This window comes from Phocoena phocoena, chromosome 14 (genome assembly GCF_963924675.1).
Source record: "Phocoena phocoena chromosome 14, mPhoPho1.1, whole genome shotgun sequence".
NCBI classification, from domain to species: Eukaryota; Metazoa; Chordata; class Mammalia; order Artiodactyla; family Phocoenidae; genus Phocoena; species Phocoena phocoena.
The window spans coordinates 58,843,044-58,856,011 of NC_089232.1; the positions used below are offsets into that span (position 1 = coordinate 58,843,044).

General features: G+C 35.3%; 1 protein-coding gene across 2 annotated transcripts in view; it reads left to right on the top strand.

Annotated features, from left to right (window-relative positions):
* The window catches only part of SOS1 (SOS Ras/Rac guanine nucleotide exchange factor 1), a 155,694-nt gene that overhangs the window by 103,834 nt on the left and 38,892 nt on the right, over positions 1-12,968 (top strand). The gene's annotated exons all lie outside the window — the stretch shown is intronic.

A 12,968-nucleotide genomic window follows, 5' to 3' on the forward strand; every position in this document is an offset into this window, starting at 1 on the left:
CTACCTTCATCTTTCACCACTTCCCCACTTCTCCTGCCTGCCCAAATTTGTATTCCATTTCTTTGTTGATGAGCTCAGATCCCTTCACCAGAAGCCTCAGTACCATCTTTGATTCTTCTCAGTCCCTTATTAGCAGAACATCATGATTTGATTCCAGAAATGATTCTGGAATCCAGTCTATTCTCCTATTCCACTGACACGGCCTAGTCCAGACCCTCAGTATGTCTTTCCTGGGTTACTGTAGCAGTTTCCTATATGGTCTTTGTGTCTCATGGAACTCCCAGTTTGAAAAGTGCAGTTGGTACCCTGTGAAGTGGGACACAAAGTCTAAATTCTTTAGCCTCTCTCCAGCCTCACCTCTCAATACTTGATGTTACTTTCCTTATGCTTTAGCAATAAAAAATTTCCAAGCAGCTCTGGATATGTCAAATCTGTTCAGGATTCCATATCTTTCTTTTTTTCTATTTTCCTGGAATTTTGCTTCTATTTCTACCTTCCCGTTTCATCTGAAAAATTCCTGCTTGTCAAAGAGTTTGTTCAAATGTTGGTTCTCAAAGAGTTTGTTCAAATGTTGGTTCTCCATCAAGTTTCCCTTGGTTTCCTAGGCTGATCCTTTGACTAAGCTCCTTTATTCTCTTCGTACCTCTTTATAGAACATGTCCCATTTTTACTGTCTACCTTGTCATTAGACTGTATACTCCATAAAGAATGGAACTGAGCCCTATGTATATTTGAATTCTCATGCCTCGTAGTGTTTGGCACTTAAGACATTCCATAAATGCTTGTTAAAAAGTGAATAGCAAAAGTAAAGTAAGTTTTCCTTACAATTCCTATAAATGTTTTATATTTGTAGGAATAGTTTAACTGTAAATATAATAACATATATGTATATAATTACATATATATTGCATATATATACATAATATGTATATAATTACATTTATTTTGGAAACTTAGAATGCCTTCAACTTTACAAATTCAGAAAATAAAAGTTTAGTTATTAATAGTATGACTTTAATGCCACTGAAACTGGAAAAAAAGAAATACTTCTCCCCCTCCCCTGCCCCCCACCAGCAAGTTAGTTTGCAGTCAAGTCTTTGGAACCTTTGGTTAATTTTTTTCACATTAAAGTTAATTTTTATGAAGTTAAAAAAAAATAATAAACTTCCTTTGTGTCCTTTTGAAAACCTCATTGTTCCAGTAATTTGATTTTTCTATGTGAAGTTTAATTTGCTTTATTAAACCAATTTAGAGTTGTTTCTTGGGGCTAAGTAAATATGTTGGCCAGTATTTTGAAGGTTACCAAATCAGTACATTGTTCAGTTCATCAAAAATGTTAACTGTTTCTTTGTTCTTAGATATATTATTTTATCCTCTTACGGTATACTCAGACAAATGTTAGAAAAAAATCATCCAGGTTGATTTTGAGCCAGTCAGTTCCCTAGAAAATTACCTGTTCTCTTTCCAATATGCTGGGTACATATAACCTAGGGGAAAGTAAGTCTCCCTCAATTTAAAAAATCAGGTTCAAATCTATATTGTTATTTGTGCATTAGTGTCTTAGTTTCCGAGGGCTGCTAGAGCAAAGCACCACAGACTGAGTGGCTTAAAAACAACAGAAATTTATTCTTTCACAGTTCTGGAGACAAAAAGTCCAAAATTAGGGTGTTGGCAGGGCCATACTATAAAAAAGTCTCTAGGGAAGAATTCTTACTGCCTTTTCTTGGCCTCTGGTGTATCCCAGCAATCCTTGGCATCCCTTGGCTTATAAATGCCTCCACTTCAATCTTCGCCTCCATCTTCATATCACTTTCTTCATATCTTCATATTCTTCTCTGTTACCTCTGCATCCAAATCTCTTTCCTTTCTCGTAAAATGCCAAGTCAGTGGATATAGGACCCACCCTAATCCAATGTGACCTCATCTCAACTTGATTATATCTGCAAAGACCCAATGTTCTTTTTTTTTTTGAATTTATTTATTTTTGGCTGCGTTGGATCTTTGTTGCTGCGCACGGGCTTTCTCCAATTGCGGCGAGTGGGGGCTACTCTTTGTTGTGGTGCGTGGACTTCTCATTGCGGTGGCTTCTCTTGTTGCGGAGCACGGGCTCTAGGCACATGGGCTTCAGTAGTTGTGGCTCGCGGGCTCAGTAGTTGTGGCTCACAGGCTCTAGAGCACAGGCTCAGTAGTTGTGGTGCATGGGCTTAGTTGCTCCACGGCATGTGGGATCCTCCCGGACCAGGGCTCAAACCCGTGTCCCCTGCATTGGCAGGCAGACTCTTAACCACTGCGCCACCAGGGAAACCCAAGACCCAATTTTCAAATAAGATTATGTTCACAGGTACCATGTGTAGAACTTTTTGGGGGAACACAATTCAACCCATTACAGTTAGTTTTTGGTATACTATAAAAATTAAATTCATTTTTGTTTTTCTGATTCTCCAGTGTATATTGGCTTTCTTAAACCCATAAAAATATATTTTTTGCATGGGCCAATTAATCATTTCCTCCTGATCTTAGATTTTAACATTTAATTTCAGTCCAGCAAAAATCTAGTGAAAAGCCAACAATTGCAGTATTTTTCAAATAGATGGATTATAAGCAGCTAATCACTCAATGGGAATTCAAAATTACTAACCATCTTCTGAATAAGACTAAATGTACATAACTGAGGTTGGGGTTATCATGTATGCTTTCCCTTAAATGGAAAAATAATAGAAAATTTAACACTTAAAACCTCCATACCTGTCTTAGGTTTCATTGGTAATAAAAAGTACAAGATTAGGAAAATAATTGAGAGAAACATGTCCAGGTTTAATTTTAACACATCACAACAACCCTCAGTTTTTAGGTAAGATTATTAAATTAAGAACCAATGGAATAGTAAATATTTTAGTGGATGTTAATTTGTTATAACATTGCAGTGCTTGTCTTGATCACATGCTTTACTTTAGAAAATAAGACACACTAAAGACTTTAATCTGAATGTTCACATGGTTAGATATTTGCTATATGTTAAAATTTAACATTAAATTTTCTAATATTCCTAGATTTTTGTGTACTGACTGACTCGAAGAATAGTCCTTAACATTTCCCCTTAGCATCATAAATATTGCCAAAATTGTAGCCACAAATGCTTAAGTACAGAACTGTGGGAAAGGGTTATGGATAAGAACTTAGAACTGAATGGTGCAGTGGGTGGGAAACTTAGGCTCAAGAACTGAGAAATGTTAAAAGTAGGAGACATTTTTCCTCCCAGAGTAGTTTTTTTTTTTCAGTATATAAAACAAATTGGTAAAGGCAAACATAAATTGTGCTACATCATTCACTTTAAACACCCACTAATGGCCTTCACATAGTGCACCAGAAACTCTTGTAAAGAAATATGCTCTGCAGACCCCTACTACAGGTATCTTGTATGCATTTGTTAATGGCTTTGGTTTGTTGCTTTTTCAGTTTGGGAGCTGGACAAGTATCAAACATCTTCTACTCTAGATAATGTTTTATCTACTTTTTTCATGTTCTGCATCTGGTTTAATTGCTGTATGCTTCAGACCATTTTTTTATACTGCCCATAAGCTGATGCTTAATACCAGCAATAAGAGGAGATTTAGAAAACATAGCTTCTCTCTGAGTATCATAAAAATAAGTCCAGAAGAGGTCTGTCTAGCTTCCATTCCTTTGAACTAGCTTTCTAAATTTAGAAATTCTTTTCCAGAAACCATGGGCTCAAAGCAGTGAGCTAAGTAGTATCATATCTGACCACAGATGTTGAATGCCTAAAGTTAAACATAGAATAGTATAATTCAGGAGCCCTTATAAACAAATAGCTGACTAATATATTACTCCAGCGTTAAAATTTTAAATCAACTAAACTGCTTTGAGGAACATTCATAGTTTTGGTGATTTTTTTTCTCTTATAAGAAAAGAGAGATGGTTTTGAAAGGTATTTTATTCCATAAATGAGATTATCCTAACATTTTTTTAGGGTTGATTGCCTGTTTAAAGTTTCAAACTCGTTTCACCTTTCAGATTTTAACTTGCTTTTACATTACTGCATTTTCTGCCATTTTTCTCTCATTTCCTCTTTCTGGAACTCCAATTACATGTATGTAGAACTACTTTATGTTGTCCCACAGATCTCTGAGACTGTTCATTTTTCTTAAATCTTTGTTCTTCAGAGTGGTAATTTCTATTGATCTGTCAATAGAATTGTTAGTTACTATACTTACTCTAGAATTTCCATTTAGATTTTGTTTTATAGTTTCCAGAGACTCCCTATCTGTCCACTCAATAAGACCATGTTTTCCTTTGATTTTTTGAATATGATCACAAAAGCTACTTTGAAGTCTCCTAAACCCGCATCTGGGCCGCTTGGAGTCAGTTTCTATTAACTGGGTTTTTTTCCTCGAATATGGGTCACATTTTCCCAGTTTTTTTTGCTAGTTAACAACTCTGGATTCTGTTGTGTTGAGGATTTCTGTGGTTCCCTTTGTGGGTTTTGGTTTTCGTTTTGTTTTGGATTGTTGGGTTTTTATTCTAGTAGTAGACAGTTAACTTTTCTGGACTCAACTGCAAATTTGTCTCTTCTGTGTTGTGCAGCAGCTAATATCTCTGTATCACTTTTTAGGATTTCCATACGCTGCTTTTTTAGCTTGACTCTTTACTGTCTTCCTTACACATGTATGATTTGACAGACTAAATGTTTGGGCAGAGATAGTGTTCAAATTTGGGGACACAGTTTCTGGTTCCCTTACACCTGGAGATTCCCCCTTAATTTCCAGCCACTCTGCCAGCCTCAGACTCTATTCCCTGGCACCTTAAACCAGTAAGTCTTCAGCTTTCTGCTCTCTGAGCTATGTACAGTTGGGGAATAAACTCAGTTTAAGAAAAGCAGAACCTATCCATTATAGCTCTGTCTTTCAATAGTAGATTCCTCTTTGGTCTCTGCCTACTTTTTTGCTAGACTCCCTGGGGTCTTTTCATACATGAAGAGTTTAGGAGTCAACCAGGCATTTAGTTAGAGTTTATTCTTAGATTTTGTGTCTCAACCCTTCTCCAATTCATTCACTTCCAGATTTCCCCCTTCAGTTTCCTTTTAAATTCTGCTCTCTTTCATCTCTAGTGTGTGAAGCTCCTCTTCTCCTCTCCTTCTTCCTCACTGTCATCATGGGAGGTTGGAGAAAGCCCTAATCCCACAAGTGTACAGTTTCTAGTTGCAGCTTTTCAAGAGCAATAGTATTTCTGGCTTATGCTTTCTTTCAGATTTTTTCCAGTGCCTGTAAATATTTTTAATCTCTTGTTTAGATTGAATAATTGTTATCTACAGAGGGTTTTCAAGACTTCTTCACTTCACCACCATTACTGGAAGTTCTTGCATTTTTATAGCTCTTCTTTTTTATTTTTTTTATTTTTTTTATTTTTTTTATTTTAGCGGTACTTGGGCCTCTCACTGCCGCAACCCCTCCCGTTGCGGAGCACAGGCTCCGGACACGCAGGCCCAGCGGCCATGGCCCACGGGCCCAGCCGCTCCAAGGCATGTGGCATCCTCCCGGACCGGGGCACGAACCCGTGTCCCCTGCATCGGCAGGCGGACTCTCAACCACTGCGCCACCAGGGAAGCCCTATAGCTCTTCTTCAGTATTTGTTATGGCTTTGCTGTCTGTAACAATGGGAAGGGGGTACAGTGAAGGGCTGCAACTCGTATTCCACAAGTAGGCAAGAGAGCTGCTAATGTTAGAAAATGTATTCTAATAGATTTAAAGATATGAGTAGCTGGATCCTGTTTAAAATACAGTTTGAATATTGGGCATGTTTTAAAATCGGTTGCATTGATTATTTTTTTAATTGCTTTATTTGTTCTTAGATCATCCTTTATCTTTTTCCTCACCTAGATGACATGCTTGAGCTTAAAATATTCCCATACAGAAACAGTACACAAATTTAATCCAATTAGCAGGAACTCTAAAAACGTTTTACAATTATCTAGGATTGTTACAATCTGAAAACATAATAGTGATACTTAGAAACATATTTCCCTGTTTTACTTTTTTTGCTGTTGTGTTATGACTTCTTCACCAAATAAACATTGTGGTATTCAATTTTTTTTCCCCTTTCTTAGCTGGAAATTCACCAAACTCTCTCCTTTTCTTTAAAAAGCTAAAAATAAAAATAAATTTGGCCTTACTGTAAAAAAGTGATTCTAAGTCACAATGAAAGGAGCTTGGTAACGTTATTCACCAGCATTTTGGCCTTCCAGTTATAGCGCAGTTTCTTTCTTCTTTTTTTAAGGTGTAAGATCTTTTCTTTCATTAAGTGCTTCTCTATTTTAAAAAGTTTTCAGGGACTTCCCTGGTGGTCCAGTGGTTAAGACTTTGCCTTCCACTGCAGGGGGTGCAGTTTCGATCCCCGGTCAGGGAGCTAAGATCCCACATGCCTTGCAGCCAAAAAAAACCAAAACAAAACAGAAGCAATACTATAACAAATTCAATAAAGACTTTTAAAAATGGTCCATATTTTTAAAAATCTTAAAAAAATAAAAGTTTTCAAGGGCTCCCCTGGTGGCGCAGTGGTTGAGAGTCCGCCTGCCGATGCAGGGGACGCGGGTTCGTGCCCCGGTCCGGGAAGATCCCACGTACCATGGAGCGGCTGGGCCCGTGAGCCATGGCCGCTGAGCCTGCGCGTCCGGAGCCTGTGCTCCGCAACGGGAGAGGCCACAACAGTGAGAGGCCCACGTACCGCAAAAAAAAATAAAAAATAAAAAAAATAAATAAAAGTTTTCAGAATTTCTAATACTCTAATATTTAACTGGTAATAGATAATAGTAAATAATACTTTTATCATTATCTGTCTCTATCATTTTTTTTTTCATAAATTTATTTATTTATTTTTTAATTTTTGGCTGCATTGGGTCTTCGTTGCCGTGTGTGGGCTTTCTCTATTTGCGGCGAGCGGGGGCTACTCTTCATTGCGGTGCACAGGCTTCTCACTGCGGTGGCTTCTCTTGTTGCAGAGACGGGTTCTAGGTGCACAGGCTTCAGTAGTTGTGGCACGCAGGCTCAGTAGTTGTGGCTTGTGGGGTCTTCCCAGACCAGGGCTCGAACCCATGTCCCCTGCATTGGCAGGCAGATTCTTAACCACTGCACCACCAGGAAAGCCCCTGTCTGTATCATTCTTTTGATCATATATACTGAAAAACTTTTTCATAGACAGTTTTAATTCCTATTATATATATTTAAATGTTTATATTAATTGCAATTTTCCATCTGTCTGGATAGCAAAGAAAGACAAAAGAGATTAAATCCAATTTAGCAAAATCTTAAAAACTGCCAAATATGGATGAAGTATATGAGTATTCATCATTTTATTCTCTCTACTTTTAAGTATTTTGTCAATTTTTATAATAAAAATTATAAATACCCATTTTAATTAATTTAAGAAACCCCAAATAAAACTATATAAAATAACTGTAAGCTTCAGCTAGTATTAAAAAATAAACTAATAAACTATAAACTGCAGCTAGTATTAAAAAAATTTTTTTTTAATTACAAACTTTAAACTCACTGAATCAACAGTATTTTTTGTTTTCCCTTCTCTTTGTCAAATCTTTTTAAAATTAATATTTGAAATCTCAATAGATAAAGTATGATGCCATTTACTTTTTAAAACCATAAAATCTTGTCATATGATTTCTTTGGTAATTGCACATTTCAGACTAGAAATTGAACTTACCATCAGTCTGATTGCTAAAACCATTAAAAGCCCATTTTAAGAGAGAAGATAGGTACAGTATACAGAAAGTTGAAGAGCAGATATTTAGCTAAAAGCATTAAATTATTTTTTTTAAAACAGCTTTATTGAGATATAATTTACATGCCACAGTGTTCTCTATTAAAATATACTTTTTTTGTTTGTTTTCAAATTATTTCCGCTCACAAGTACCTGTAGGGGAGAAAGTTTTTTCCTCAACCCTCTTAGAGTCTCTGGCTGGGTCTGAAAAGGAAACTGACAAAGATTAACAGGAGAAAAGCATACAGATTTATTTAATGTAAGTTTTACATGACACAGGAACCTTGGCATATTGAGTATTTTAAACTGAAGGAACTTGACAAAACAGAACCAGGGAGGTCACTGACCTTCTCCTTCCCTCCTGCTGTTTTCTCAAACTCCTTCAACTTAAAATATTCAGTATGCCAAGGTGCCAAATTGGGGAGTAGTGTGTCCTGAACCTTATCACACCCTTCTCCTCCCCCACTCCCATCCTATCATTTACTCATGAAGTTTATCTAGAAAAGCAGTGACCCCTTTGCTATCAGGTAAGAAACCTGTCACACCCAAGGTTACTTTTAGCAGCATGAAGAAAATCAGGAATTTTGCTGGTCTGAATAGGATTAAAGAGATTCAATGAAGAGAGGGGTATGAAAAAGGAAATGGGGAAATGTAGACTGTTTATTGTCCAACTATCTTTTGAACTACTCTGCTTCTTTATTGTGTAAACAAACCAAGTTCACTTTCTTGAAAACTCCTTATCTTTCCCAGCAAAACTATTCTTTCTGCACTCATTCACTCAGTGAAGTGGTCCTACTATCCATCTGGTTACTCAGAATAGAAACCTGGAAGTCCTCAACTCTTCTCTGTCATTCTCCACATCACGTCCACTTCGTCACCAAGTAAGTCCTTTTCATTCGTGAAAAGGATCTTCTTTGGGATTCATCTTCTGTTCATTTCCTCTCAGTACTCTATGAGGGCCATGATCATCTCATCTCCCTTCAGTCTTGCCTTTCCCATCCTCACCCCCCACATTTGCTGTTTCCTGGGTAACGAAACCAAAGCCATTTTTCTAAAATGCAAATTTGATCTCATTAGTCATTAGCTTAACACCCTTAATGGCTCCGCATTGACCCAGGTTGATGTTCAAGTTCCTAATAAGGCTTGCAGCCCTGACTTGGTCCCTGTTGACTTCTCCAACATCTTAACTCCTCACCTCTCCCCACCCCCATCCTTCCCAGCCACCAGCTACTCTTCCGCCCGGTTCTCTCAGCCTTGGTCCTGAATAACTCTTTGATTACACATGCTGTTTCTTCTTCCTAATACATTTTTTGTACCTCTGTTTCCCCATAGCTAAACCATTCTTATCCTTCGAACCTTATAGTCATTTCCTTCTGGAAGCCTTCCTTGCTATCATCTCTCCCTTTATTAAGTCAGGGGCCCTTGCTGTGTATTTCCAGAGTGCCCTGTATTTTCCCCATTATAGCACTTTGTCATTCATCTTCTCTTTTACACTCTAAGCTCTAACAGCAGTGACCAGATTTGGCTTGCTCACTGTCATATTTTCATTACTTAGAAATAATGGATGGTTAATTAAATGTTTGTTAAATTAATTCTGATTGGAACTTCACTGGCTTCCCCTGTAGATCTGCCCTTTTGAGTTTCATTCAGCTACTATTAATATTCTAAATAGTTTCTAAAAGTGTACAAAAGACCATTTAATTATCTCAATAAAACTTGTGACTTTCCTCAAAAACTTAGAGAATTTTGCTTTTATTTCCTAATAGTGAACTGTAAGTCAGGTTATAATTTATATTTTAAGATTTCACTTTTATATTTTCAACCATTGGCTAATTTAATAAAGATATTGTTTCATTTAAGTTACAATTATGGATTATTTATAGTGTTATACTATTTATTTCATGTATTATATACCACCTTGGTAATGGTCATCTCCTTGCTTGTCTTGGGGGGAAAATAAGGGTTAAGTAAAAGAAGATCGAATTCTGTTAATATCATTAACATCACATACTGGCTGAAATTTTATACATTTTAGGAGAATTATCTGCATATATGAAATCACTTTAACTCAAAAAATAACATTTGGGGGAAAGGAAGGAACTAGTTATGAAATTTACTTCATGATTCCTATCTTTGCTTGTGTTCTCACATTTTGTGATGAACTCATGTACACAATATTTAAGATAAAGATAAATCTTTATTTTTATGTTCCAGATCTTAGACAATTATAGTGTATATTTCTTTAAAAAAATGTTTTTTATTGAAGTCAGTTGATTTACAATATTGTGTAACTTTCAGGTGTTCAGCACAGCAATTTAGTTATACTATGTTTCTTGATTATATATTTTGTCATCCTTGTGCATTGCAATTTATCTATTTGAATGGAATAGGTTTTATTTGGTGAATATTTTCTAAACAAGTATTTCAAGTCATTTCAGTTCTTTGGGTAGTATATTGAAAAGGACTGAGAGTTGGGAATCCTGGGTTCTGGTCCTGCCTGCCTCCATCATCAAGTATAGCAGTTCCTTTATTCTATAGTATTTCTTGTTGGAGAAAACTAATTTCTAGAAATAAAAACATATGGATTCAAGTTTGTTTTTAAAGAGAGGAGCCATTATATGTTTGTGAATTAGTTGAACTTATATAAATTGCATCAGGTACAACACTTTATTTTTTTATGTGTAAACCAATCTTGAGTTTTATTTGTCTCCTATCTTTTTCCAGTTTAAAGCTTCTTAAATTTAATACTATTTATCTCTCAGGGTTTCCTTTGGGCATGCGATATACCATATTGACTACTGCCCCTTCTACTTATTTCGAAAGGACCCTCCCCCAAAAAAACAAAAAATTACTGGTAAAAGTGGCTCCTTTCTTTTGAAAATGTGAATTTTATCATCTCTATAGATCGTATGATTTACCATTGTGCTTTAGAATATGATGCTCTGGGTAAGTTTAAATACATTCTCATATACGGCAATGTAATATCAGGACTTGATAATTTTTTAAACTATTTAGTAAACAGCATTTGTAAAATTAAATTGTTGCTGTTACATAGTGTTATTAAATAGGCACCCATGAAAAGCATGGTATTGAATATCACTTTGGTAACAAGAGGATGCTGCTTTGTGGAGTCTCATTTACATACTAATTGCGATTGCTTTGTTTCTGTAGCAACAATAAGCCACCCCTTTGATGGTGGTTAGCTTGAATTATTCTGCACCAATGCCCTGTTTAAATCAGCTATGTTAAGTAAAAGAAGCAAAGAATGCTTATAAGGAAGGTCATTTATTACATTGAAATTTGTTTTAGATGCTTGACTAATGCTGTGAAGGTAAATATTACATTTAAAAATTATTTCATCAGTAAAGTTTTATGGTTTTTAAAACAGACTTTGGGGTTTGTGCTTTTAAAATATATTAAAAATATTTTTGAGATACCAGTATATTCTGTATGTGAAATGCTATAGTTAATGATAGATAAATGACCCAGAAACTTGAAACATCTTTAGAATAGAAAATCAAATGCATGTCTAAATGGATTTGTTACTTTCAGAGTTCTTTTTATGTGTTAGAATTGTGTTTTGTATGACTTTAGGTATGTTTGCCTGAATTAATAATATTAAAAATATCAAAGGATAGAATGTAAAGGACTCAATAATATTCTGTTGTTTGTGTCAACGCTTTTTTTTTTTTGCTTTGTATCATATTGACTTAAATATTGAGTGATTAAATTCTGAAAAAACTCAGTGAAGTAGTTTACTCTTTAGTGGTACTTTTATTAAACCATCTAGAATTTTGCACTTTCTTACTGAATATTGCTTTCAGTGTTAGATTGTCTGCTGCCTTTGAAGCCTAAACTTGATAAAGTTTATGGTAATATTTTATTTGTCTCCAAAAATTCTGCCATATGAGAGGTAAATAGTTTAGAATCATAGAGATGGAAGATACTTTTAGAGATTACCCAGAGTCCAGCCTTCAGCCTACCATTAACATCCGTTAACTAAAAACCTAGTATCTTTCTTTATGAACACTTGGCCATTGGCTTTCTTTAATCTGGCTGGCCATGGTGAAGAGAAATACTATGAGTAAAAGGTATTTGCATATTTTTTGTAAGGTAGCTATTTTTAAGTCTCTTATCCTTTAGCAACTGTCTCCCTCCCCCAACCCTTTTTTGTTGGAAATTATGTGAATAGATTTTTGTTTTATTTAATACAAATGAGACTGAATATTTTTCTAAAGAGTACAGATTATGCCTCAGTGAGTTTTAAATAATGGATATAAGAAATCTGAATAATAAAACCTGATTGTTAAATAGATATTACAATATATTTATTACTTCTGGAATATTTGAGCATTAAGATATTTTAAGCAAATTATTTTTATAAAAATTGTCTGGAGCATTGAGTAAGAATATGTTTACTTTTCATAGGTCATCAGTACACACACGTGTGTGTGTGTATGTGTGTGCGTGTGTGTGTATGTGTGTATAACCTGTATCAGTTGAAGCAAAAAAGGAATTTATCGTTAATCTTTAAGAGATACCTCTCCAAGAACAAAGTTCTTGAAGCACTAATGAATAATGAAGCTCTTTGAAAAGTAAACCTTTGTAAATTACTATTTTTTATGGTTTTATTTCTCAAGTCTTTTTCCTTTATGACCGAAAGTAAGTGTTCTTAAATGTTGCATGAAAGCTCTATTAATAAACGTCATTTCTTAACTTTTCCTTTTTGGTGGCCACAAAGAGATTTATAAGGTTACTGAATTATTGTCACTTACTGTCACTCATACCTCAGTTAACTGCTTGCTTGAATTACCGCCACCTAGTTGCATTGATGATAAGTAGTTATTGATGACTCAATTCTTATTAAGTACAGACTTTCTGTCTGGCACATGTGGCATCTTTAGCCACTAATTGAAAATGTGCTTGAGTTTCACTAACATGTATATTCCTAGTTTTACTCAAAATCTTAACATGTGAATACTGACAAAGTTCTTCATGATACCAATGTTAATTCTGTAGTAGAACTACAAAGGAAAGCAACTTGCACCTATATTGTATGTTACCATTTACAAAGTCCTTTCATTTTTAGTAACAACCCCACAAAATAGGCAAAAAGTGCTTTCATTTTTAATAACAATCCCATAAAATAGGCAAAGCAGGCGTTTTATAAGCCTCATTTG